General features: G+C 43.5%; 1 protein-coding gene and 1 non-coding gene across 2 annotated transcripts in view; one reads left to right on the forward strand and one right to left on the reverse strand.

The window, feature by feature from the left end:
• DSCAM (DS cell adhesion molecule) overlaps positions 1 to 27,439 on the reverse strand; it is an 827,097-nt gene that overhangs the window by 779,778 nt on the left and 19,880 nt on the right. The gene's annotated exons all lie outside the window — the stretch shown is intronic.
• On the forward strand, positions 2,995 to 3,066 carry TRNAF-GAA (transfer RNA phenylalanine (anticodon GAA)). The gene has a single exon. It is a non-coding gene; the product is annotated as a tRNA-Phe (tRNA).

Below are 27,439 nucleotides of genomic sequence, written 5' to 3' on the forward strand. Positions count from 1 at the left end.
GACTTAAAACAACTCAAATGTATTCTCTTATAGTTGTAGAGACCAGAAGTCTAAGACTAATGTTTCACAGGACTAAGGTCAAGGTGTCAGCAGCCCCGAGCTTTCTCTGGAGGCTCCACGGGGTGGGGGTGGGGGGCAGGTGGCAATCTATCTCCTGGAACTTTTCAGCTTCTTGGGGCTGCTAACGTTCCTTGGCTTGTGATCCCTTCCTTGCATCACTCTAATCTTTTGCTTTGTCTTCACATCTCCTACTGCCCCACTGGTCTCCCCACTTCCTCTCAGAAGGATCTATTAGGTTTGTTGTATCAAAGGGTAGTTCTATTCCTGGGCTTCCTCCATGGCTCAGCAGTAAAGAATCTGCCTGCAGGAGCCACAGGAGACTCAGGTTAGATTCCCTAGGTTAGACAAATTCCCTGGAGGAGGGCATGGCAACCCACTCCAGTATTCTTGCCTGGAGAATCCCATGGACACAGAAGCCTGGCAGACTACAGTCCATAGTGTCACAAAGAGTCAGACATGACTCAAGTGACTTAGCAGTTCTATTCCTAGTTTTTAAAGGAATCTCTATACTGAAAATCCCATGGACAGAGGAGCTTGGTAGGCTGCAGTCCATGGGGTCGCTAAGAGTCAGACACGACGGAGCGACTTCACTTTTACTTTTCACTTTCATGCATTGGAGAATGAAATGGCAACCCACTCCAGTGTTCTTGCCTGGAGAATCCCAGGGATGGGGGAGCCTGGTGGGCTGCCATCTATGGGGTCGCACAGAGTCGGACACGACTGAAGCGACTTAGCAGCAGCAGCAGCATACTGTTCTTCATAGCGGCTGTATCAATTTACATTCCCATCAACAGTGCAAAAGGTTCCCTTTTCTGCACATCCTCTCCAGCATTTATTCGTAGACTTTTTCATGATGGCCATTCTGACTGGTGTAAGGTGACTCCTCATTGCAGTTTAGATTTGCATTTCTCTAATAATGAGCCATGTTGAGCATCTTTTCATGTGTTTATTAGCCATCTGTACCTTGAGGAAACCATAATTGAAAAAGACACATGTACGCCAATGTTCATTACAGCACTATTTATAATATCTAGAACATGGAAGCAACCTAAGTATCCATCGAGAGATGAACTGATAAATCTGTGGTATGTATACATAATGGAATATTAGGCATAAAAGGGAACACATTTGAGTCAACTCTAATTAGCTGGATGAACCTAGCACCTATTGTAAAGAGTGAAGTAAGTCAGAAAGAGAAAAACAAATAGTGTATATTAATGCATATATATATATATATATGTGTGTGGAATCTAGAAGGATGGATGAAAGTATTTGCAGGGTAGTATGGATGTGAGAGTTGGACTGTGAAGAAAGCTGAGCGCCGAAGAATTGATGCTTTTGAACTGTGGTGTTGGAGAAGACTCTTGAGAGTCCCTTGGACTGCAAGGAGATCCAACCAGTCCATCCTAAAGGAGATCAGTCCTGGGTGTTCATTGGAAGGACTGATGCTGAAGCTGAAACTCCAGTACTTTGGCCACCTCATGCAAAGAGTTGACTCATTGGAAAAGACCCTGATGCTGGGAGGGATTGGGGGCAGGAGGAGAAGGGGACGACAGAGGATGAGATGGCTGGATGGCATCACCAACTCAATGGACATGAGTTTGGGTGAACTCCGGGAGTTGGTGATGAACAGGGAGGCCTGGCGTGCTGTGATTCATGGGGTCACAAAGAGTCGGATACGACTGAGCAACTGAACTGAACTGAACTGAATAGAGATACAGACTAGTGGACATAGTGGAGGAAGGAGAGGTTGGGATGAATTGAGAGAGCGACATGGAAATAAATATATCATCATATGTAAAATAGGTAACCAGTGGGAATTTGCTGTATGATACAGAGAGCTCAAACCTGGTGCTCTGTGATATCCTAGAGGGGTAGGATGGGGTGGGGCATGGGAGGAAGGTTCAGGAGGGAGGGGACATATGTATGCCTATGGTTGATTCATGTTGATGTATGGCAGAAACCATCACAATATTGTAAAGCAATCATCCCCCAATTAAAAATGAATAAAAAATAAATATATACATTTGCAAAATCTCTTTGGCCACATAAGAAAATATTCAGAGGTTCTGGGCGTAAAGAAGTCCCAGCCCACAGAATTCCTCTTCTTAGAGCAGCAACTCAGTACATTTTTATTGATGTTTCAAAGTCCTGACACACTATGATTATCTTCAGAAGCACTAAATTGAAAGTAAGTCAGATAAGTGGGCTTCTGAGAGGAAAAGAAATACTCATTCTTGAACTTCCTGTTGTTTCCCCAAGTCTCCAAGAAGGGATGCACAGCTGAAAACAAGTATGTTTTTAAGAACAATTACAGCACAACTGCCATCTGGCAGATACAGATGTGATCAGTGGCTCCTGCTTAAAAAATGCAAATGATGCCTTTGCCTCCGTGTGGCCTGTGTCTGCCAAGAAGGCAGTGAAAGGAAGAGAACGCCCCCTGTCAAGCGTGCCACTCCGATCGCCCACACAAGGCCAGAGGAAACAACAGAGGCTGACTACAGCCGTCAGTGGAGGTGACTGAAAATCTGTAAAGGCAAACATGGGGCCTTCAGGTTCCTTAATGCAGCAGGGTCATGCGACAAGGCTGATCACCCCCAAGATGGAAATGTCCTACCACTGCCACACTCACAAGTGACCCACGGCGGGCCTCCAGGCTGCCCCTTCTCTTTCTCCTCATCATCTGGAAAGGTGACACATTTGTGTGTCTGCGATCATGGAACCACTGAGTTGTTTGGGAAGCTGGTAATTAGTAGTGTAACTACTTACTGAAATGAAAAATAAGACAAAAACACTGAACTCCGACTTGGAGAGATTGGGAAGGAAGGGAGAGAGGAAGGGGAGAATGGAAGCCCGTATCTGGACCCTTCAGTTTCACTGGAGAAAATCACACAGATGGGAGGATCTGTGTCACAGTAAACACGGGGTCCGGGCTTCCCTGTGACTCAGTGGTAAAGAATCTGCCTGAAATGCAGGAGACCCAGGTTCGATCCCTGGGTTGGGAAAATTCCCTGGAGAAGGAAATGGCACCCCACTCCAATATTCATGCCTGGGAAATGCCAGGGACAGAGAAGCCTGGTGGGCTACAGTCCATGGGGTCACAAGAGTCGGACACAAATTAGTGACTAAACCACCACCACAAACACACAGGCACTTACCTACCTAGGCTCCATCCCAGTAAAGGTCATGGTCTTTTCACCTTTTCTAACATCCCAAGCCTCAGGCCCCTCACACTCAGGAGCCGATCTGACCTCTCTCTTCAGAAAAAGGAGGAGAAAAGAGTGAAAAAATGCCTTTACTCATCTCACTACCATCCCCAAGTCTCCAAACACTCCAGGATCAGGTCCCTCCTTCCCTCACTTGGGTTGGGATGGAGACACTGATGTGTTACACTAGGCCCTCCTCCAGTTCTGTCCACAGCGAGATGGGGTGTGAAGATCAGAGTGTGGAGGTGGCCTTGCTGATGCTGAGTCTGGTTCAGTGTCAGAAAAACCCAAAGTCTGCCAACCTTCTTGAAACATAAGCACAAAGGCTCTTCTTCCCGAGGGTAAGAAAGCCTGGGGAGGAGGCTTTCTGCAGGGGAGTGAGGCTTCTTCCAGTCCAGCCTTTCTCCTGCTACCTGATCCCTCCTGGGTCCCCATCTACTCAGTGGTCACCGATTCTCACCATTTCCATAAGCTCTGGCCCCTCACTGAGCAGGGTTCCCCCTGGATCCCATCACCTCCCGCTACTGACCCATTTCTCCCCATTCCCAGTAAACCTGCACTGAGGAGACGCCAGCATCCAGGCTGGTCTCTTCTTCCCCAGTCGCTCCACCTCTCACCCCAAGGTGCTTCCTGTCCCCATCCTCTTGACATTTTGCCATTGATGGCCACTGCTTCTCATTTTCCTTTTCTGAGTCATATTTCTGGGCTGGATCCCAAAATGTTGGTGTTCCCCAGGATTCTCACTCTGGCTCTTCTCCCATCTTACTGTACACTTGCTCTTAGAGGTGCTGGCCATGCCCTGGCCCAGATGACGGTATATCAGGTATATCAACCAGCTCTCCACCAGCTTGACCCAAGCCTGTGCTCTGAGCTCCACATCTACTCTTCCACTCAGATGCATTCACAGCATCTCACACTGATCAGGGCCACACCTGATCCTATGCTTTCTCCTTGCTCACCCCTAAACTGCTCCAACTCCAGTGGCCCCTGCATCAGGGAAAAGCACATCCACCCAGCCTTCCACAGTAGACTCCCTCAAACACACCTCGAATTGGCTCCTTTTCCCCAGCTGCACTGCTTGGCAGTCCAAACTCCCATCCTTTCTCCTGGGAGTGGTAATGACCTCCTAATGGCCTCTGAGAACCCATCTCGCTCCCCTGAAATCCATTTTCTACTCTGATACCACCTTATCTTCCGAAAATAACATGATCACATGACTCCTTTGCTTAAATACTTTAATAACTGCCCAAAGGCTTTTGAACAAAACTTAACCTTAATTTGAGCCAGCCATCTCTTTCTAACAGGCCCCCATCTACTTCTCCAGTCCAGTCTGTGTCATTCTTCTTTCTCTGGGATGATCCCTTCTGTTTGCTCGTCCACCTCCCCTGTTCACCCTGTTTCCTGGCCCATGAGTCTGACCAGTCCTGAGGACATCACCAAGCTGCCCACACCCTCTGACTTCTGCAGGCTCAGGGCAGTGGGAACCCCCACAGAAGATCAGAGGAAGGGAGGAGAGTCAAGGCAGTCACTAATCCCCGGCTCATTTCCTGATGGGTTTCCTTAGCTTGCTGCATTTTCCAACCAAAAATCACTCCTCCTGGGAAGTGGGCCTCTCCTTCTAGGTGCTGGGACCCACTACATCCTCGCCTGAGCCTACCAGGCTTACGGACAGTGACAAGGCAATCATCACAGGACTCGGGGCACTGCTCAGCCTTTGTGCTCTCCTGACATCCAGCCCACACCTTCAAAAACAGTGCCTTTATTACACACTCCTGGAATTTTCTCATCCATGAGCACCATCTACTTCCTGTAGGGATTCTGCCTGGTATATCTTCATCCTCAGTACTCCTGCCCTCTGACCTTTTCTCCAAACATTCAGCCTCGCCACAACTGAAGCTGGTCCTTGTGCTCCACCTGACCCACAGGCCTGACTAAATGCTCCACTGTGCACTCCCAGTGTGCAATCTCCTCTGCCAATGACACACTCCACATTGCTGCCATTACTGATGTATCTCTTTAATTAGCTCCACAAAGACAGGGACCATGTCAGTGGTACCCGATTCCTCCAGTGCCTGGCACCCAGCAGATGCTCAATCAGTACACATTAACCAACACACACTCATTTCTCCCAGTTTGAGATCAAACTCAGTCAATCCCAAAGAAAATCAATCCTGAATATTCATTGGAAGGACTGATGCTATAGCTAAAGCTCCAAGACTCTGGCCACCTGATATGAACAGCTGACTCATTGGAAAAGACCCTGATGCTGGATACTGTGAAAGATTGAGGGCAGGAGGACAAGGGGGTAACAAAGGATAAGATGGTTGGTTGGCACCACCAACTCAATGGACAAGAGTTTGAGCAAACTTGGGAGATGGTGGAGGACAGGGAAGCCTGGTGTGCTTCAGTCCATGGGTTGCAAAGAGCTGGACACAACTTAGCAACTAAACAACAACATACTCATTTCTCCAAGTTTACCTAGTGGATAACCTGATTGATATTGAAAGTTGCATTCTAGCTTACATATTACACATGTAGAATTGCTGCACAAATAGCTTTGGATGACCTTGAGTAAAAAGTGACATCATTCATTTCCAAATTCCAGAGGTAGTCAAAACTCATCCTTCATTTTGACAGTCATAAAGTCCAAAAAATTTATGAGTGCTAGGATATGTATAAATAGATTTGAGGGCTAGATTCCAATTAGTTTCATCTTCATAAGAAATTAGTCTTGCATAGCAGACCCAAAGTAATATATAATGAAAAGCATCATAAATATTTTATTAGTGGTTTATTATTATTGAACTCTGTTGACCACATAACCCTATGGAGTCCAAATTCCTTTATATATGAAAATGTCTATGTCCTACAAGCCTGTAGTCCAAACACAGGTTCTCATATCTGCCTCCTTTCAGGTCGGCCTTCTGAGCCTTTTGATGGCTACTAGGGAACTGGTTCTTGTCCTTGATCTTTTTTCTTTTTCCTTTTTTTTTTTTTCATTTTTATTGGGATATAGTTGACTTACAGTGTTGTGCTATGTCCTTGGTTTTTTGATTGCCCTTAACTACTGTCAACCTAATCGCAGGTTCTTGGTGCTCCCACCCTTACACTCTCTGGGGGACAGTTCTCCTGTGAACACCCCTTGGAAAATTTCAGTCCTCTCCCTAGACCAGAGGAGTGGGATGGAGGAGTTGGGAGGGAGAACTCAAGAAGGAGGGAGATATGTATACATATAGCTATTCACTTCATTGTACAGCAGAAAGTAACACAACATTGCAAAGCAACTATATCCCGATTTTTAAAATAGGAAAAAATAAGCAAAAGATTTGAAGGGACATCTACCTAAAATATATATAAAAATAGCTAGTAAGCACATGAAAAGATATTCAACAGTATGTCTTTAGGGAAATGCAAATTAAAACCATCCTGAGATACCATTTCACACCCAGTAGAATGGCACCCCACTCCAGTACTCTTGCCTGGAAAATCCCATGGATGGAGGAGCCTGGTGGGCTACAGTCCATGGGGTCGCTAAGAGTCGGACACACCTGAGCAACTTGACTTTCACGTTTCACTTTCATGCACTGGAGAAGGAAATGGCACCCCACTCCAGTGTTCTTGCCTGGAGAATCCCAGGGACGGGGGAGCCAGGTGGGCTGCCCTCTATGGGGTTGCACAGAGTCGGACACGACTGAAGTGACTTAGCAGTAGCAGTTAGCAGAATGGCTATAATAGATAAGATAAACAGTATCAGTGTTGACAAGGATGTGAAGACACTGAAACCCTTACAACACAGCTGGTGCGAATGTAACGTGGTGCCTCTATTTTGGAAACAGTTTGATGGCTTCTTAAAAAGGTGCACATAAGCTTATCACGTGACACAGCATGTCTGCTCCTCGGTACAGACCCAAGAGAAATGAAAATACATCTCCACACAAAAACTTGTACACAGATTTTCATAGCAGTATTATTCATAGCCAAAAGCGGAAACCATCCAAATGTCCATCAACTGGAGAGTGAGTAAACAACGTGTGGCTCGTCCGTATGATAGAATATATTTGGCAACAGAAAGGAATGAAGGGTTGGTGTGTGCTACGGAACGGAGGAACTCTAGAAACACTATCGTTTGCGAGAGAAACCAGTCAGTAGACCATACATTGTGTGAAATACACAGAAAAGACGTCTCTATAAAAGCAGGAGAATAGAACTCACAAACAGAGAAAACAAACTTCTGGTCACCAAAGCGAAGGAGGAGAGGGATAAATTAGGAGTTGAGGATTAACATATACACACGATGATATATAAAGCAGATTAACAACAAGGACCTAACTGTATAGCCCAGGGAACTGTATTCAATATCCTGTAACAATCTGTAATGAAAGAGGCAACAGAGGATGAGATGGTTGGATGGCATCACCAACTGAGTGGACCTGAGTTTGAGCAAATTGCAGGAGATAGTGAAGGACAGGGAAGCCTGGGCTGCTGAAGTTCATGGGGGTGGCAAAGAGTCAGATATGATTTAGCAACTGAACAACCACCTATAATGGAAAAGAATATATATATTTATTATATATGTGTGATACACATATAAATAAGTGAAACACTTTGAAACACAATGCCTGAAACTAACACAACATTGTAAATCAACTATACTTCAATAAAGAATGTTTTCAATTAAAAAAAAAAAAAGTTGAGTAGAGGTTGTTGCCCAAGCCTGGGGGCTGAGGGTGGGGATGTGGAGTGAATGCAAATAAACATGATAAATACTTTTGGGTGGTGGAGAAATGCTTTACTAAAATATTTCTAAAGTTGGACTGTGGCGGTGTTTGTGAAAGTGAAAGTGAAATCGTGTCCGACTCTTTGCGACCCCGTGGACTCTAGCCCTCCAGGCTCCTCCGTCCATGGGATTCTCCAGGCAAGAATACTGGAGTGGCTTGCCATTTCCTTCTCCAGGGGATCTTCCCGACCCAAGGATGGAACCCAGGTCTCCCACATTGCAGGCAGGCGCTTTAACCTCTGAGCCACCAGGGTAGGCACAACTCTATAAACTTACTAAAAATCAGTGAATTGTACTTAAAACAAGAGAGTCATGTGCTATGTAAATTATGCCTCAAAAAAAGATGCTAACAATATAATTAAATTAAAATACAATTAAAAAGTAGATAAATGGCCAATAAAATGAGCTTTGTGATTACCCAGTACAGACCCCACCTTGCCTTGGACTATAGTCAACTGATGCGTGTCTGTGTCCCCATTGAGACTAGTGCTTCTTGCCATCTGGCATTTTCATTTTTGTTATATCCACAGCAGAGTCTCTTGACTACAGTGAGCACACAATAATTATTTGTTGAATTGAACTCCAGTGAAAGTTTAAAAAGGCATTTTTCTGGACATCAAAAGAATGCTTTATAAAAAAAAAAAGTTTTCACAAAATGCTTCCCCTCAGCATCCCCATGTAGGTGATGCAGGAAAGGGTGATGACGTGGGTGTGAGAAGCAGATATGACATTTAGCTAAAAGCCCCAGCAAGTCTGTCTTTGGGGGAAAAAATACAGCAGCAGTGAATGTGTGCCACTTCCTGATTTCGAGCCAGATGACGGTGGCGCTCCAGAAGGGGCAGCCATCCGTCCCCACTCCACAATGCCAGAGGCTGCTGGCTCCTCTGCTAAAGCTGTCAGATTACACCCCACATGGCTGAGCATGTGGACAAAGAAGACAGCTGAAGCTGCTTTTAAGTTTAGTCGAAGTGTTACTGTGCTTCTGCTCGTGGGACACGGAAGAACAGAGAATCCCACTCATGAATTTGTGATGGGTTCTGATGAAGCTGGGACTGGACCCATCACAAGTCCCTGAGTGGGATCGCACACCCCCAGGACTGCACTCAGGAGGGCTTGCTGTTGTTCAGTCACTAAGTCATGTCTGACTATTTGCGACCCCATGGATTGTAGCCTACCAGGTCCCTCTGTCCATGGGATTCTAGAGAATACTGGAGTGGGCTGCCATTTCCTTCTCCAGGGGACTTTACTGACCCAGGGATCAAACCTGTATCTCTTGCATTCTGGATGGTCTCCTGTATTGCAGGCAGATGCTGTAACCTGAGCCACAGGGAAGCCCAAGGTTGATCATCTTGACTCCTAAGTACCACCCTATTACCTCACCAGCAATCCATCAGAAGAATGTCTAAGAGCTGACCAGGCCCCGTACAATGCTCACCCCTATACTGACTTAAAAAAAACTCTTCCCTGAAAGCCAGCAGGGAGCTGAGTTCTTCTGAGCATAAACTGCCCATTCTTCTTGCTTCACCCTGTAATAAACACCATGTTAGTAGACTGATTTTATGGTAATTTGCACAAGTGGACTCAAGGTCGGTTCCATAACATTATATATCAGCCAGAATCCCAAAATCAGCAGCTCTGCATTTTAGAGAGCCAGCACTTTAAGTGAGCATTTCTGTTTTAAAACTTTTACTCTTCATAAATAAATCCTGGCTTCATGCACTAAAGTATCTGATACTTACCAAGAGCTTAATAATGCTTGTTGAGTTTTAATTCACTTAGTTGTTGCCACAAATTCACCAACATGAATCATGAAGAAAAAAACATAACAAGACTTCAATTTCACCGCAAAACGAGCCTAAACAAGGACAGAATCTCTTCTATAGGAACTGGGAAGGGGGCTTGAAATTGCGGCAGAGCTGGTGGGTCAAGAAGAGAGAGGAGGGTCCAGGAAAGAGAAGAGAAGAAGGGAGGTCAAGAGTAGACAGGGAGGATGAAGTCAGTGCACCTGAGAGAGACAGAGAGCCTGTGGACCAGAGGGCAACCAGCTCAGCTGTGGGTCACTCTCAAGCCTGCCTTACTTTCTCATCTTGAGAAATCTGTATCTGCCACCTAGCTCTTCATGCTGAGCCACACAGAGTAGGCTTCCTGATCACTCATATAGTGTCTCACACAGGAGAGGCCTCTGGGTCCCTACAAGTCCACTTGGTCTTGGATATGACTCACTATGTTCTCCACTTGAAGCATCAGCACTCCAGTGAAAACAGAGCATCCCTTCTCTGTCCCCCACTTTCCTAGTACTGGAGAATAGAAGACACGGCTTACAGGGAGAAGAACCATAGATCAAGAAAAGGCTTTACGGTGTCTATGGAAAATGTAATTGACTAAATAGGGAGTGACGCTTTATTTATTTATTTATTTATTTAACTGCAGCATCACTGACTCAATGGACATGAATTTGAGCAAACTCGAGGAGATAGTGAAGGACAGGGAGGCCTAGTGTGCTGCAGTCCATGGGGTTGCAAAGAGTTGGACACTACTTGAGTGACGACTGAACAATAATTAGCTTGAGAAGTGACTTTGAGAGTTCCAAGTGGATACATCTAGTCAACTGAAACTCGGTTAGAGCTAGACGCAGTAAGCAATGGGCATGCATGTTACCATCCACGGAAAGAGCAGAGAATAAAGACAGGTGAGAGGCTGGGCCTGACCATTAAGAAATTCTAACACCGAAAGGCTGTACATGAGCTGGCAAAGTGGAATGAGATAGAGACCAGAAAAAAACATGAGAAAGCAGAAGAGTAAGAGAAGCTGGAAGCCAAAGGAAGAGACTGTTGCAATGAGGAAAGAGAGGCCACTGGTGTTGAACATGACTGTGAGGATGGAGAACGGCCCACTACATGTAGCAGGAAGCCACTGGTGACTTTGCAATAGACTGACTGAAGGGAAAGGGCTGATTGGTGTAGGCGGATTGGGTGTTGAGTGAATACAAGGTAAGAACATGGGGCCAATTAATGTTGACATATTTTTAGAGGAATCCGACTTTGAAGTACAAAAATAGAGAAAAGAGGATAACAGAAAGTGAAGTAATAAACAAAGAGCAAATCTGTATGAAAATGTAGCCAAATATACACTAAAAAGTATAATAAAGATGATGGTCAAACCAGCAGAAATGAAATACTATTTCGTTCCATAGAACACTAGACAATGAAATAATCCAATCTGAAGCCAAATCTCTTTGACCTAAAGACTATGGTTGGTCAAGAGAACGGAAGTCCAGTAGATTGAACATATGGGCATCAATCTAAATAAGTGGCACATGAAGACAGGGTGGCGGGGCAGGCCTGATTCATCAAATCTTTCAGTTCAGTTCAGTCGTTCAGTCGTGTCTGACTCTTTGCCACCCCATGAATTGCAGCACACCAGGCCTCCCTGTCCATCAACAACTCCCGGAGTTTACTCAGACTCACGTCCATTGAGGCCATGATGCCATCCAGCCATCTCATCCTCAGTTGTCCCCTTCTCCTCCTGCCCTCAATCCCTCCCAGCATCAGAGTCTTTACCAATGAGGCAACTCTTAGCATGAGGTGGCCAAAATACTGGAGTTTCAGCTTTAGCATCAGTCCTTCCAAAGAACACCCAGGGCTGATCTCCTTCAGAATGGACTGGTTGGATCTCCTTGCAGTCCAAGGGACTCTCAATAGTCTTCTCCAACACCACAGTTCAAAAGCATCAATTCTTCGGTGCTCAGCTTTCTTCACAGTCCAACTCTCACATCCATACATGACCACTGGAAAAACCATAGCCTTGACTAGATGGACCTATGTTGGCAAAGTAATGTCCCTGCTTTTGAATATGCTATCTAGGTTGATCATAACTTTTCTTCCAAGGAGTAAGCGTCTTTTAATTTCATGGCAGCAATCACCATCTGCAGTGATTCATAGGCACTCCAAAATCTGAAAAGGATGCTCTGACATCTCAAAGCAGCCATCAGTATCACACTGAACTGATGAAAAGGTTTTCATCGATTCTTGGCTGGTATTTTTTCTCTCCTCAGTTTTTTATAGGTACTCAGCAAATTTCATAGTGCCTGGAACAGAGGCCAACTTTCATTGTAAACTCTGACTCAAATTTATTTATTTGTCTATTGTCTGATTCCTTCATTAGGATTATGTCCACACAGACACATGCCAGGCCTTTTTTCCCCATTTACTCCCTATACCTGGAACAGAGCCTGATTCACTACAGGAGCTCAAGAACTATTTGTTGAGTGACTACATTAAAATTGACCCAAGAGCTGCACAGCAAACTTAATGCCACAGAAGGATTTTCCCCATTTCCACAGTGTTTGCTGATTTATAGAAACAGAGTTGTCAGGGTTTACAAATGCACTGAACACTTTTGCCTGCATGCATGCTAAGTTGCTTCAGTTGTGTCCAACTTTTTGTGACTCTGGACTGTAGCCCACAGGGCTCCCCTGTCCATGGAATTCTCCAGGCAAGAATACTAGAGTTGCCATGTTCTTCTCCAGGGGATCTTCCCAACCCAGGGATCAAAACCACATCTTCTGCATTTCCTACATTGGCAGGTGGGTTCTTTACCTGAGAAGATGAGAGCCTGGTGTGCTATAGTCCATGGGGTCACAAAGAGTCAGACACAACTGAGAGACTGAACTGAACTGATATCCTCTCTTTTTTAGATTTCCTCCCCATTTAGGTCAAGCATTGAGTAGAGTTCCCTGGGTTATACAGTAGGTTCTCATTAGTTATAAATGTGTATTTTTAAATAAATGGAAGCCAAAAGCCTACAGAGAGAGTGGTAGTGTGGCTTAAAGTGAAAAAAAAAAAAATGACTATGGTTTGTCCTTAACTCTGCACCCAAATTGTGTGATGATGAATTCAGGATATCAAGATGTTGGAAGTTTTTACTGGCTCTGAAATAAAAAAAAAAATTTTGGGGTAAAGAGGGGGTGTTGATCATCATGACAGGAGAACCAGGCAGAGGTGACAGAATCATCTACACCAGAGACCCTCAGCACCATCCTGGATACTAAAGTGCTAAGCCAGCAGATAGCACTGTGTTTCTCTGAAAGCAGCATGACAGGGTTGCCTGCAGAGCAAACTTCTTTCTTAAGAATAGATACCTTGAGTCTTGAGAATATACACTTGCATTCATTTTGCTTTTCCAATGCTATACTTTCAAGGGCTCAAACATACCAAAACTTTCCCAAGATATAATGAGAATACATCCAGGAGAAGGAAATACAAACCCCAAAATCTATAAATATTTTCCGGCACTACTGCTTTCTGAGCTTCTCTATTATATCTCACGCTGAACACTGAAGGTGAATTTCACAGCACTGAAAGTCTCTGCACTCTCTTCTGCAAGAGGTAAGGATTGAAATCTCCTAAGCCAAATAATGGGTTATCTTTATTTAAAGATATGCAGTAAATTAGATTTTTTTTTCTTGGTGCCAACAATTAGGAATACATACTTCCTATTTCTCAGCAATTTCAGGTTTAATTAGGATTCTCTAAGCCCCATTTGTCTTAACAATTTGACAGCTCTGGCTTCCCCTTCCACACCCACACTTTTCCTCCTTTACTCTCTTCCCCACTTGCAGTATCTTATTCCATATAAATGCCAGGAGGAAAGGGAAGCGAGCATAGATGCAAATGAGATCACTTGTTTCATCTGTGAACACGCCACTTTCAAGGCACCTTTGATAAAAGGTTATTTTCCCTCGACTGACAATTATCTCGAAGCTAATTATTAAAGTGTCTTATTAAAATGTGCATGTTTGAGGGGTTTCTATGGGAGTTGGAGATGAAAACCCCCTGGAAGAAAAATATGACATCACAGGGAAAATGTGCAGGAGCGCGCCCTGTTTGTCCATTTAAATTAGTTTCATCATCCATAACAAGTGTTTAAAGAGCAGAAAAGCAAGCATGATGCATAATGCATTGTGTCATGATGCATAATAATTAGGCCTGCTCCCTGCCACCCTGTCTCCCAAGACTTAAAAATCTCTCCGAGTAAGCATTTTGTTCTAAAGGCTTTGACAAAAATGCCATTTAGGGACTTTCAAATTTACAGCCAGGCAATTTGTCATCATTTATATGAGAGGGAAGAAGGTAAAAGGAGTATAATACCGCACAGTTCATCACTTCACAAACCTCCTGGTGACGAATGCTCCCAGGCCTACACTGCAATAAAGCAGCAGTCAGTCCCTGCAAGCGGGGTGGCAATGGGGGTGGGGGTAGGGGTGGGGGGGGAGCTGCATGCATGCATGCAAACCCTCCCCAAGCCAAGCACTGATTTTCCTTTAAAAGAAAGAAAGAAAGATAGAAAGCCAAGTAACATGTTCCTTCCATGCTCCAAAAGGAGCAGAATGATTTACTCTGAGAATAGCCCAGGTTAACTGTAGATCTAGAAACAAATTTCCAGCTTCATACACGCTTCTCCAATTCACCAGGACTGCAGTGAGTTAACTGTGGCAAAGCATTGGAAACATTCTTCATTCTAAAACATCACTTTTAGAAGAAATGATAAAGTCTAAGATAGCACTGAATTTATGTAACAAAAAAAAAAAAAAAAACACGGCTGAACCAAAAATGAAAATAGACCTTCTTTGGAATGAGACATTGTTATTTTTAAATGACCAATTATTTTAAAAGAAAACACTTTTTTTCTGGATGTAGAATAAAATTTAGAACTGAAGTACAAATGCAACTTTTCCCATTGAAGCAGGAAAGGAAATCAGGGGCTTGCAATTGAATATGCACCATCCTTCTCCTTCCATCCCCACTTCATTTAACACTGAGCACCTTCTGTGTGTGGATTCTTTACCAGCAGCCAGGGCTACCTATCCAAGAAAACCTAAATGAGGAATAGCAGAGAGGTGTCTGAAAGCTGATGATTAGGACTAGTTGAAAAGGGCTAATGTAAACAATTTAATGAGTGAACAATTAATGGAGTCCAAAAGGCAGACTCAAGTAACCAGAAAAATTGTCTTTCAGCTAATTTAACATTTTATCATAATTGAACACAGATCGCCTGGAGCCAGGACTGTGTGTTGGCTGCACCCAGGGACGAGCAATTTCCAACTCTGTGCTAATCCCTCCCAAACAGGGAAGTAAAATCTGGTCACCAGGACATCTTCTTGGACCTTCACAAAACCCAGGAGAAAAATGCGAGGACCAAACAAGGTAATAACTGTGTACGTGCATCCAGTTAGCAGTCTTATTTAGCATCCATTAAGCCAAGAATTTATATATGCTATTGATACTATGTATAAAATAGATAGCTAATGAGAACCTACTGGAGCTTCCCAGGTGGCACTAGTGGTAAAGAATCTGCCTGCCAATGCAGGAGGCCCAATAGACGCAGGTTCGATCCCTGGATCAGGAAGATTCCCCTGGAGAAAAAAATGGCAACCCACTCCAATATTCTTGCCTGGGAAATTCCATGGACAGAGGAGCCTGGTGGGCTACAGTCTGTGGGGTTGCAGAGTCAGACATGACTATTACCATTGTTACTATAAAATAGATAGCTAATGGGAACCTACATTATAACAAAGGGAACTCTACTTGATGCTCTGGTGACCTAAAAGGAAAGGAAATCCGAAAAAAGAGGGGATATTTGTATACATATAACTGCTTCACTTTGCTTTCACTTTACAGCAGAAGCGAACATAAGTTTGTAAAGCAACTATTTTGATGTTGTTCAGTCGCTCAGGCATGTCTGACTCTTACTCCAACAAAACATTAATTAAAAAATATTTTATTTGTGAAAACTCAAGCAATGCATTAAGTATGAAAATCAGTTAAGAAACTAACATCAACAAGACAAAAGGTAGCAAAATTCTGTAAAAATAAATAAATAAAACACGGAGCCAATGCTACATAATTGCTAATTCTCACAATCTTCTATTATACCAAATCCACTGCAGTTGACCAAGGAGATCGTAGTGAGCCACTCTGTCAGGAAAGATCACACAAGATCGCATGTGTAGACAGAGGTGTTTTGACCTAACTGTTTCTTCCCAGTGTCTTCTCCTCTCCTCTCTTTTCATGCATCTGGCACAATGGAAACTACCTAGAGGTTGGAGGCAGATCAGCTTGGTTTGAAGCCTAGCTCTGGCCGAATCCTACTGCATTTTTTTGAAAGCGGTCAGTTTACATCTCTCTCCCCTCTCATCTCTCACACTATAGTTTGACAGGTGATTGTCAAAGTCCTTTCTGTTACTAACAGTCCATGGTTTGAAGGTTCTGAAGCCTTAATCCCCCAAAAGTAGGGTGTCATTGTCAGAAATGTGCTAAGGTGCATATTTGTGGAAGGTGAAATTTGTGAAGGAAGATAACATGCATTAGGATGGATAAATGAAGCTCCCTGCATGTGACCAGAAATATAAGGGAACTTGGATAAAATATTAGAGTCATAAGGCGTATCAAGAAAAAGCAAAACATCATCTTAAAAGTTAAGCCACAGAACCATGAGCAAAGATAAAGAAAGGAAAAAACAAGAGTAAGCGGCACAATATGGCTGGAGCCCATGTTCTTCCCATTGTAAATATCAGTGACCTCAGAGGTTTGAGTTAATCTCTTGATTAAACAGTGACTTCTCCGTTGTTGCTGCTGTTCTTGTTGTTTAGTCGCTAAGTCACATATGACTCTTTACAACCCCATGGACTGTAGCCCGCCAGGCTCCTCTGTCCGTGGAATTCTCCAGGCAAGAATATTGGAGTGTTTCCTTCTCCAGGGGAGGCCATTCCCTTCTCCAAGGGATCTAACTTCTCTGCAGATTACGTACATTTCATTATGCCTTTAACTTAGTAAATTGCTTCAAATCTATCAATAATTTCATTAGCAAATATCTTTAGCCCAGTGTGGCGTATGAGTATACTCCAATTTCTTAAATTATCTTTACTCTGTGGATATGTCAAGTCATCATTTCTTACTTTTATGCCCTATCAATTGGGACATTTTCACTTTTATCTTTGTTTCTCCCTTGCATGAGCCCTACTCAGTCTAAGTGTTCATCTTCTCATGGCAGTGGTTACTACGTCAATAGCCCCACTAAATATTCACCACCCCACTTCCCAATCATTCTTTTATTTCACTTTCAAAGTATCTTTCTAAAACACCATTCAGTGAGTCATACAGTAGAAATTTAAAAAGTAGAATCATTCTTTTTTAAATTAATTTTTTACTGGAATACAGTTGCTTTACAATGTTGTATTAGTTTCTGCCATACAGCAAAGTGAATCATTTATATGTTTACATATATATCCCTCTTTCTTGCATTTCCTCCCCCATGTAGGTCACTGCAGAGCAATAAGTAGCGTTTCCTGGGCTATACAGTAGATTCTCATTAGTTACCTAATTAATACATAGTAGTACATATATGCCAATCCCAATCTCCCAATTCATTCCATCCCCTCTTCCCTCCTGGTGTGTGTACATCTGTGTCTCCATTTCTGCTTTGTAAATAAGATCATCTGTACCATGTCTAGACTCCACATATATGTGTCAATACACAATATTTATCTTTCTCTTTCTGACTGACTTCACTCTGTAGGAGAATCATTCTTTTTAAAAAGTGAAAATATGGAGTAAGAAATGGAGGTTGCGGTTTAGGAAACGAGTCTACATTAATTGAAGGGAAACAGCAGAAAATCTCCCAGACATTCAGATGCGTGGCTAAGAAAGCTAAAAGATGTTGAGCCTTTAGAAGACAGAGGCCTAAACTGTAAATCCTATTTGCTCACTAAAAGAATTGCTGTGAAGATCTCAGGTAACACTAAACGTGACTAGGTTATGAAAGTGATGAGTGTTAGTCGCTAAGTCATGTCTGACTCTTTTGTGACCCCATGGATTGTAGCCAGCCAGGCTCCTCTGTCCATGGAACTTTACTGTCAAGAATACTAGAGTGGGTAGCCAGTCACTTCTCAAGGGGATCTTCCTGACCCAGGGATCAAACCTGGGTCTTCTACATTGCAGACAGATTCTTTACTGCCTGAGCCACCTGACTAAGTTATAATTTAGCTTAATAAAGATCATTTTTTCCATGACACTCCTCACATAGGTGGATAGGGTCCTCTTCTGGTTAAATGATCTTAGCACAGATTTTGCCTTTACTTACTGTATCTGTGTCGTGAACTCTGTGTGTTCACACATCAAGGTCTATGAGACATATTTAAGATAATTATGGAAATCATAAAACATGGCTAGTGTTAGAATACTAAGAGGTCATAAAAATTACCTCTTGTAAATCTCTTCATTTCATTCATTTGTAACTGACGAGGAACTCACTGTCATCTTTTCCTGCCTGAACTAAAACTCTTTACATGTTTGTGAAAGTGAAAGTCACTCAGCTGTGCCTGACTCTTTGTGACCCCATGGACTATATAGTCCACGGAATTCTCTAGGCCAGAATACTGGAGTAGATAGCCTTTCCCTTCTCCAGGGGATCTTCCAAACCCAGGGACTGAACCAGGTCTCCCACATTGCAGGCAGATTCTTTACCAGCTGAGCCACCAGGGAAGCCCAAGAATACTGGAGTGGGTAGCCTATCCCTTCTCCAGTGGATCTTCCCGTTCTAGGAATCAGTCTGGGCTCTCCTGAATTGCAGGCAGATTCTTTACCAACTGAGCTATCAGGGAAGCCCATGTTTTTGAAATTTAGTGCCAATTCTGGGGCTTAAAATAGCAACAGTCACTGCAACCTCCAGACCACAGCTGGTTGCCACAAGCATGACTTCTGTAGAAGTGCCTCGGACTATTTCTAAACACCTCACCATAAAGTTAAAAAGTGAATTTCTCCCACTAAGCCTTGCTCTGAGAGTCTGAAAGCTTCTTTCCACAGCCTGAAGTTAGCTCCTCAGCCTCCTATAGACCCATGGATCAGTCTCCAGATTTATAGTACTGACCTCTGTTTCCAAACTCGCAAGTTGCACACATGTCTATACACAAACACATTCACACACACAAACACATTCACACACACACACACACACACACACACACACACACACACACACACAGCACCTACCCCTATTCCTCAAATTGCTGTCCAACAGTGATTTATGACCTCTAGGAGTCTGCTGAAGCTGCTCCTCTTCCAGGAAGTCTTCCTTGGTATCAGCTAACAAAGCTTGCTCCTTCTTCTCTTTTTAAATTAAATGCCTTTTGTGAACCATGAGTAACGCACTTTTTAATTTAACTAAATTAGATTACCTAGTTTATCTCTTTATTTTATTCGTTCATAATACCTTAAATTTTAAAAGATCTTATTTCCTTGTACTTGTATATGTCATTATTTCCCAATTAAATAGCCAATACTTTAAGGACATAAATCTTTATTCTTATTCCATATTCCCCAAAGGGCATAAAATAAGCACAGTAAATATTTTCAGGTTAATTAAGAAACATTCTCCTTCTCAGAAAGCTCCTTGGTGAGTTTCCGCTGGTTTTATAATCAGTCCTTAGTGATGCTGCTAACAGTCACTAATGATCAGCCACTGTAGATAATACCAACCAGTCATGATCACAACCCTTTAATCTTACTCCTCGTCTCAGTCTTCAGTTTTGAAACACAACTCTTCATCAGTAAATACAAGAGCAAGGATATTTTAATAAACATAAAAAATAATGCTTATGTAAAGACACATAGATTGAGTATGTATATGAGCCAGTGTGGAGGTTGAAGACAGAAAGGAAGAAATAAAAGGAGATGAGAATAAGAAGTAAATCATAAAAGAAACCCTATAAGTTGCACACACACTTTAAAGTGAGACCGAGAATATTAATAAGAACTGAGTCATAGGTTATTTTGAGGTCGAAGTTATACTAACTCATGCTGTTCTAAGTCACTTCAGTCCTATCTGACTCTTTGCGACCCTATGGACTATAGCCAGCCTGGCTGTTCTGTCCATGGGATTCTCCAGGCAACAATACTGGAGTGGGTTGCTACTAGAGCATCTTTCCTGGAGGAGCATCTTCCCAACCAAGGGATCGAACCTGTGTCTCTTACATCTCCTGCACTGGCAGGCAGGTTTTATACCACGAACACTACCTGGGCGACTAATTTAGATTCTGCTAAATCTAAATTTGACTAGTTTAAGAAGGGTGAGATTTTAGAAACTCACAGCATGGAATAGTTTTTAATTTACATTTTTTAACCCCACCCTATAGTTCTATGGAGCATGGTGTATAAATAAGAGAAAATGGATCTTCAGGCAATGACATTTTCAACTGTTGCATGCTAAGGTTAATTTAATTATATTGTCAACAGAAATTAAAAATCTTCATTCTGCCTTTTCTGGTGATTTTAGAACCCAAACAGGTTCTCACTAAAGGGAACCAAAGTTTAGCTCAATTATCTATAAAATAATAGATTGTGATTGCTACAGTGGAAACTTAACCCAAATTTACCATCAATTTTAAATTTTTATATGCTTACTTTGCAAAGATATATAAAAATTAGAAGAAATTAAGGTTTTTTATTAATAGTTATTTGTTGATTTAAGCTGATTAGTTAATCTCTTGGGGGTATGCCCTCTGATTGTGATCCAGTTTTCAGCGTCTCTGAGGTTATACTGTGATATCTAAGCTACAGAATGGCTCTTATCAATGACAATAAAATTCCCTGTCAATGATTCCATTCTGACACACAGTTTGCAGACAGGCAGATTTCACAGGGTCTCAAGAAGAAAAGGACTGAAAGAGAGTAGTATAGGAGTTAATTAAGGCTGTATTGTGCTCAGTTGCTCAGTTATATCCAACTCTTTGTGATCCCATGGACTGTAGCCCCACCAGGGTCCTCATGGCTATGAAGCTATTCATGCCTTTAGTTTAGTAAGTTCATGTAGTGAGATGCTTCCGTGGGGATGATCTAGCCCTGACTTTACTTGTAGTTGAGGCTAGTTTCTCCCCATCCATCTCCCTCTTACCTCCCCCCTCTACTGGCACCCGGTCATCCACCACTGTCCTGGCAGTGAGACTCCTTCCTGCAGCACTGAAATAGGCTATGTTTGGTCACATGTCCATCCCGTCTCTCTACTCCACAAACCTCCCCAGGTGCTACAACTGAAATTCAGCATCGGTTGCTCGCATGATATGGAGATCAATATGGGGATCATGGATTCAACACATAAACCTTACGTGCTGCTGCTGCTGCTGAGCGCTTCAGTCATGTCCGACTCTGTGCGACCCCAGAGACGGCAGCCCACCAGGCTCCCCCGTCCCTGGGATTCTCCAGGCAAGAACACTGGAGTGGGTTGCCATTGCCTTCTCCAATGCATGAAAGTGAAACATGAAAGTGAAGTTGCTCAGTCGTGTCCGACTCTTAGCGACCACATGGACTGCAGCCCACCAGGCTCTTCCGTCCATGGGATTTTCCAGGCAAGAGTACTGGACTGGGGTGCCATTGCCTTCTCTGAAACCTTACATGGCATGACCTGAATGGGAAAGAAATCCAAATGTGTGTGTGTGTGTGTGTGTGTGTGTGTGTGTATTGATGATTCACTTTGCTGTACAGCTGAAACTGACACAATATTGTAAAATAACTATCTCCCAATAAAATTTTAAAAAAAAGTATATTAAATTAACTTGAATTCAAATGCATTCATATTCTGCTCCCTACCCCATTCTTAGATGTATCTGCCACTATGAGGTAACAATTCTAGAAGAGCGACCCCCTCCCCTGCCCCACCAAACCACATTCAGGAATCTCCCTGCTCCTCACTTTGACTCTGGCTAGTCTCTTTGCTGTCCACTTGTCCAATCAAACACATACACATCCTTAAAAGTACAGTTTTGAAACCTTCTCTTTGAGGCCTTTTACAAAAAATCAGAAATTGTATCTGCTTCCATACATGCTCCAGAAATTTATCTGTGGGTCCTGCATGGCAATCACTGTCAAGTCCAGCTGTGACTTATAGTTGTGAGTTTGTTCTATCTTCCTTGGGACTTTGCCATGGCCTATGAAACAGGAAATGGCCCGTTTCTTGCATAGTCCTCAGTTTAATGATGTTTCATCATGTATTCATTCAGCAAATGTTTATGGAGTAACTTACATGCCAAGCCCTATTCGAGAATCTGGAGATACTGTGATGAATGACACAGAATCTCTGATTTCATGGAGCTTAGAGTTTAGTGCACATAATAGGTGCTCAGTAAATACCTAGAAAATTGCTGAACCAGATATTTCATATTTCTCAAAATACACATATTTCCACAATTACATAGTTATTTGATGAAGATTTTTTAGATTTTTTTAAATCAAGGTATTCTTTTTGATATACCTCTAGGAATGGGTCAGAGCTGAAAATGCTAGGCTGGTTGACCCTTCAATCAATACACAGGTCCAGATCTTCCACGTGAAGAAAACCTGGCATACCAGGACAAACTGTGAGTCCATCAGGAGAAAAATAAAAGCAGAATTATGGAAAGAGCAATGACTTCAGGTCCATAAGAGTCACACCCTTCCAGACAGCATTTCAATACTTAATTATTTATTCAGTAAATACACACTGGGCACCTGAATTTTTTAGTAACTCTTCCAAGTGACCACAACCCATAAGATGATAAACAAATCACCATGTTATTCCAATAGTTACAGCCACTATGAAGAAATACAAAGCACAACAAGGAGAAATAGAATTAACAAGGAGGCCACTTTATTTTAGACTAAATGGGAGGCCTCTCTTAGCAGGTGATATTTGGGCAGAAACCTGAGTGAAATAAGAAAACAGAGCATAAAAGGCCTAGGGTAGAACTTTCCAGGAAGGAAGAGCAGTGAGTGAATTTATAATAGCCAGGACATGGAAGCAACCTAAACGTCCATCGACAGAGGAGTGGATAGAGATGCGGTACACACATTCAATGGAATATTACTTAGCCATTAAAAGGAACAGAACTGGGTCATTTGCAGAGATGTGGATGGACCTAGAGTCTGTCATACAGAGTGAAGCAAGTCAGAAAGAGAAAAACAGATATAGTATATTAATTCATATATGTGGACTCTAGAAAAATGGTACAGATTAACCTATCTGCAGGGTACAAATAGTGACACAGATACAGTGAATGGATATGTAGACACAGAGGGGCAAGGGGAAGGTAGGATAAACTGGGCAATTAGGATTGATATGTATACACTACTGTGTATAAGACAGATAGCTAGAAGGAAGCTGCTGCATAGCACACGGAGCTCAGTTTGGTGTTATGCGATGACCTGGATGGGTATGACGGGGAAGGGGAGAGAGAGACCCAGGAGGGAGGGGATATATGTATACATATAGCTGATTCACTTTGCTCTACAACACTGCAAAATACCTATACCCCAATTAAAAAAAAAGGGGGGGCAGTAGTGAAACTTGTTGATATAGGATAAGCTCATAATACTGGAGAAACACCCAGAAGGCCAGTGTGTCTGAAATGGGGTGGGTTGTGGTGTGGCCAGCCAGAGTCAAACCACCCAGGGCCCTTTAGAGGATAGTAAGGATGAATCCTGACTATTCACTGAAGGACTTAAGCTGAAGCTCCAATACTTTGGCCATCTGATGCAAAGAGCCAACTCATTATAAAAGACTCTGCTGCTGGGAAAGACTGAAAGCAGGAGGAAAAGGGGTTGACAGAGGATGAGATGGTTGGATGGCATCACTGACTCAATTGACAGGAGTTGGAACAAGCTCCAGGAGATGGTGAAGGACAGGGGAAGCCTGGAGTGCTGCAGTCCATGGGGTTGGAAAGAGTCGGATACAACTGGATGCTGAGTTTATTTTAGGGGTGATGGGGCATCCCTACAGGCTTTGAGCAGAAGAGTGACAAGACCTGATTTAAAATTCAAAGAGGTCCCTCTGGCTAGTTCATGGACCCCCAACTGTTGAAAGCAGGGGTGGAAACAGAGAGAAGAGTTGGCAGGTTGTTGCAGAGGCCAGACCAGGCAAGCAAGAAGACCAGCTTGAATTGAAATGGAGGTGGACGAAATGGTCCTATTCTGAGTGTCGAGTCACTAGGACGTACTGGGGGATTGGATGTGAGATATAAAGGAAGCAAAGTAATCAAGGATGGCTCCAAGGTTTTCATCCTGAACAGTGGTTCTCTAGTGATGCTCAACTTGGATGACAAATACTGAGACAGGAGCAGGTATGGGCAGAAGGATCAAGGAGTTCTGTGTTGACAGGTTAGGGTCTGAAAGACCCCAAAAATCTGTAAGAGGAAATGATGAGTATGCAGTTGGATTTGAAGTGCTGAAGCCCTCTAAGAGCTCAGAGGGGAAGTCTTTGATAAAGATATGAATATGGATGTCATCAGCATATACATCAGATTTAATGTCTTAGCCTAAATTAAATCATATGGAGAGTAAGTGTAGATAGGAAAGCAATGTGGATGGGAGAGATGGGGAGAGGAGAGGGCTGAGGACAGAGACCTGGGGTATTGAATCATTTACCATTCAGCTAGAGAGGAGAATTTAGAAAAGACAACAAGGAGGAGAAACTAGCGAGGCAGAAGGGAAAGCTAAAGAGCGCGATATCCAGGATTCAAGGAAAGAGTCTGCGGTGTCGAAAGCTGCTCAGTAGTTGAACAAGATGAAGACTAGAAATACAGAGGTCATAGGTGACCTTGTCAAAAGCAGATTCAACAGAGTCATAGAGAGGACACTGATCAGGTGTATTTAAGAGACACTGAGAGATGAAGACACAAAGTGGACTCAGACAGCCCTAGTCCAATTGTGCACAGACCAGCTGCTCGTCTCCTGTCTGCAATCAGACAAGTATAGAAACTGAGATGCCGCTGCAACTTCCAAGTGTGTGATCTGTACCCTCTGTTCTCGGTGCTTGGGGTGCAGACAACTCCGCTGACTGCTGAACCCCCATGGTGAGCAGCATGTGGAGCAGCCTGTGTCCCCAGCGTGTCCTCTAGGACTTCACATCCATCTGCCACAGACTGGAAGTGGAAAACAGAATCCCAGACCTCAGTTAACTCGTGCAGCTCTCGCCAGTGATTTTGCTACAAAGAGTGTAAGAGAGTGAGGAAGGTGAAGAAACTGTGACAAGAGTAGGGGGTTTGTATGTTAGTATATTTTACATGCTAGTATATTTACAGGAGAGCTCATCTGGCAGTGGTATGTTACCTGGAAGAGAGGAAAGTGGGGAGATACTTGAGAATGAGATCACAAACATGAAGGCAAAGTCCTTCTATGGATGAGAGATGGTGGGATTCTGGGCATGGGGAGAGGTCTCAGCCTTATATTGAGACAGCTCAGTGCTGCCATCTGGCAAAATGGGGAGGGCCTCAAATGACTCACTCACGGGCTCCCCCTTTCCCTCTGCTCTCACAAACTCCTCTCTAAATGACCTTCCTTGTCAAGGGATCGGGCACAGTGTCTGCGTTTTCCTATCAGGCTTAGTTTCCTGCGAGCCTGCAAGAACTATTCAAACAAGCCAATCACATCCCCTTACAGGAACCAGGGGCACCCCACCCTCGTGATACTACACAGCTCCTCCCGCAGCCCCTGCTGTTCATTCTGTTTGCAAGTCCAACCCCTATGTGGCCCTGTACGGATTATCCCTGACTAAAGTAATGCTGTCGATCTCACCTGTCCAGGCCAGGAGTCAATGTTGGGTCATCCCCATAACTGAATCTCTCCCTCTCCAATGGGGTGAAAATGATGGTGAGCCATCAGTATAGGTGCAGACACCTCAGTGTGTGGGGTAAGAAAGACATATGCTAAGGAACTCACTCGGGTCTCCTGATATCTTGATAAGAGACAAGAGGTCATCGACTGAGAGTCTGGAAAGGGAAGCAGGGTCTGAGGCTTCCAGAGGAGGGAGAAGGTGTAAAATCTTCTTCCCACAGGAACAGGAAGCAACAGGGTGGTCAAGTGGGACTGAGAGCAGAGCCAAGGGCTCACTGGAGGTTTGTGGTCACAACGTACAATGAGATCAATCAGAAAGGCAGTGTGCAGAGCTTCTGCTGAGCAGAGATCTCTGCTGCTCTGACGTGGCAGTGTATAGGCTGGCTTGGGTTTCATCAGGGGCTTCCTGAAGTTTAACATCTCCAACACAAGGAGAGATGGGGCCGACATGGGCACTTATGTGAAATGGGTAGAGGGGACACTTTGGAGAGAAGACACACAGCAATAGCAGCAGTCAGGTGATGCATGGACAGGTTCTGAGGTCACTACAGGGCATAGCCACCTTGTTCTGTCCACGGAAATCTGGAGTGCTTCACGTCTAATCCAGGCACAATGGACACATGACATGGGACACAGGCTGCACCTTGGGAAGTGGGGTAATCTGTGCTTCACAACAAAGTGGGGGTAGTAGGTGCTTGGTCACATTTTACTGACTGATCGTCCCTTCTCAGAATGAGTTGAGATTCTAGAAATGCTGTGATTAGAACAAACCAGCTCTGAAACTTCCAAAACGGTGCTTGCATTGCCACATTCTTCCATCTTTCTTCAGAAAAAAACCTGAAGAAAGCATTGTTTGCTCTCTGGCCCATCCCCACTCTCTGGGATAACTCGTACTTCCAGCTCTCCAGAAAGCTTCTTTAAGGAGTGTGTGGGCTCAGGAGCCAGCCCAGGTATCAGGAGCTCATTAGTTGATGAGGACAGTATAGCATTCAAGTTCTGGAACTGCACAGGTTCAAATCCTGCCTTTACCACTAGCTGAATCTCTGACTTTAGATGGCTTTGGAGGTGCTGCAGTGGTAAAGAACCCAACTGCCAATGCAGGAGACAAAAGAGATGTAGGGTTGACCCCTGAGTCAAGAAGACCCCCTAGAGAAGGAAATGGCAACCTGCTCCAGTATTCTTGCCCAGAAAATTCCATGAACAGAGGAGCCTGCAGTCTACAGTCCATGAGGTCGCAAAGGGTCGGACACAACTGAGCGACTGGGATGACGATGATGATGGCTTTAGAGGAGTCACTTTACCTTTGTAAGACTTGATTTCCCCCAAGTATAAAATGAGGATAATGTAAATAATTATCTCAAAGACTCACTTGAAGATTAAATGAGATTATACAACGAAGCTGGATGAAGCACAAGCTAGAATCAAGATTGCTGGGAGAAATATTAATAACCTCAGATATGCAGAAGACACCACCCTTATGGCAGAAAGTGAAGAGGAACTGAAGAGCCTCTTGGTGAATATGAAAAAGGAGAGTGAAAAAGCTGGCTTAAAACTCAACATCCAAAAAACTAAGATCATGGCATCCAGCCCCATCACTTCATGGCAAATAGATGGAAACAACGGAAACAGTGAGAGACTTCTTGGGCTCCAAAATCACTGCAGATGGTGACTGCAGCCCTGAAACTGAAAGATGCTTGCTCCTTGGAAGAAAAGCTATGACAAACCTAGACAGCATATTAAAAAGAGACATTAAAAAAGCT

This window comes from Ovis aries, chromosome 1 (genome assembly GCF_016772045.2).
Source record: "Ovis aries strain OAR_USU_Benz2616 breed Rambouillet chromosome 1, ARS-UI_Ramb_v3.0, whole genome shotgun sequence".
Classification (NCBI taxonomy): domain Eukaryota; kingdom Metazoa; phylum Chordata; class Mammalia; order Artiodactyla; family Bovidae; genus Ovis; species Ovis aries.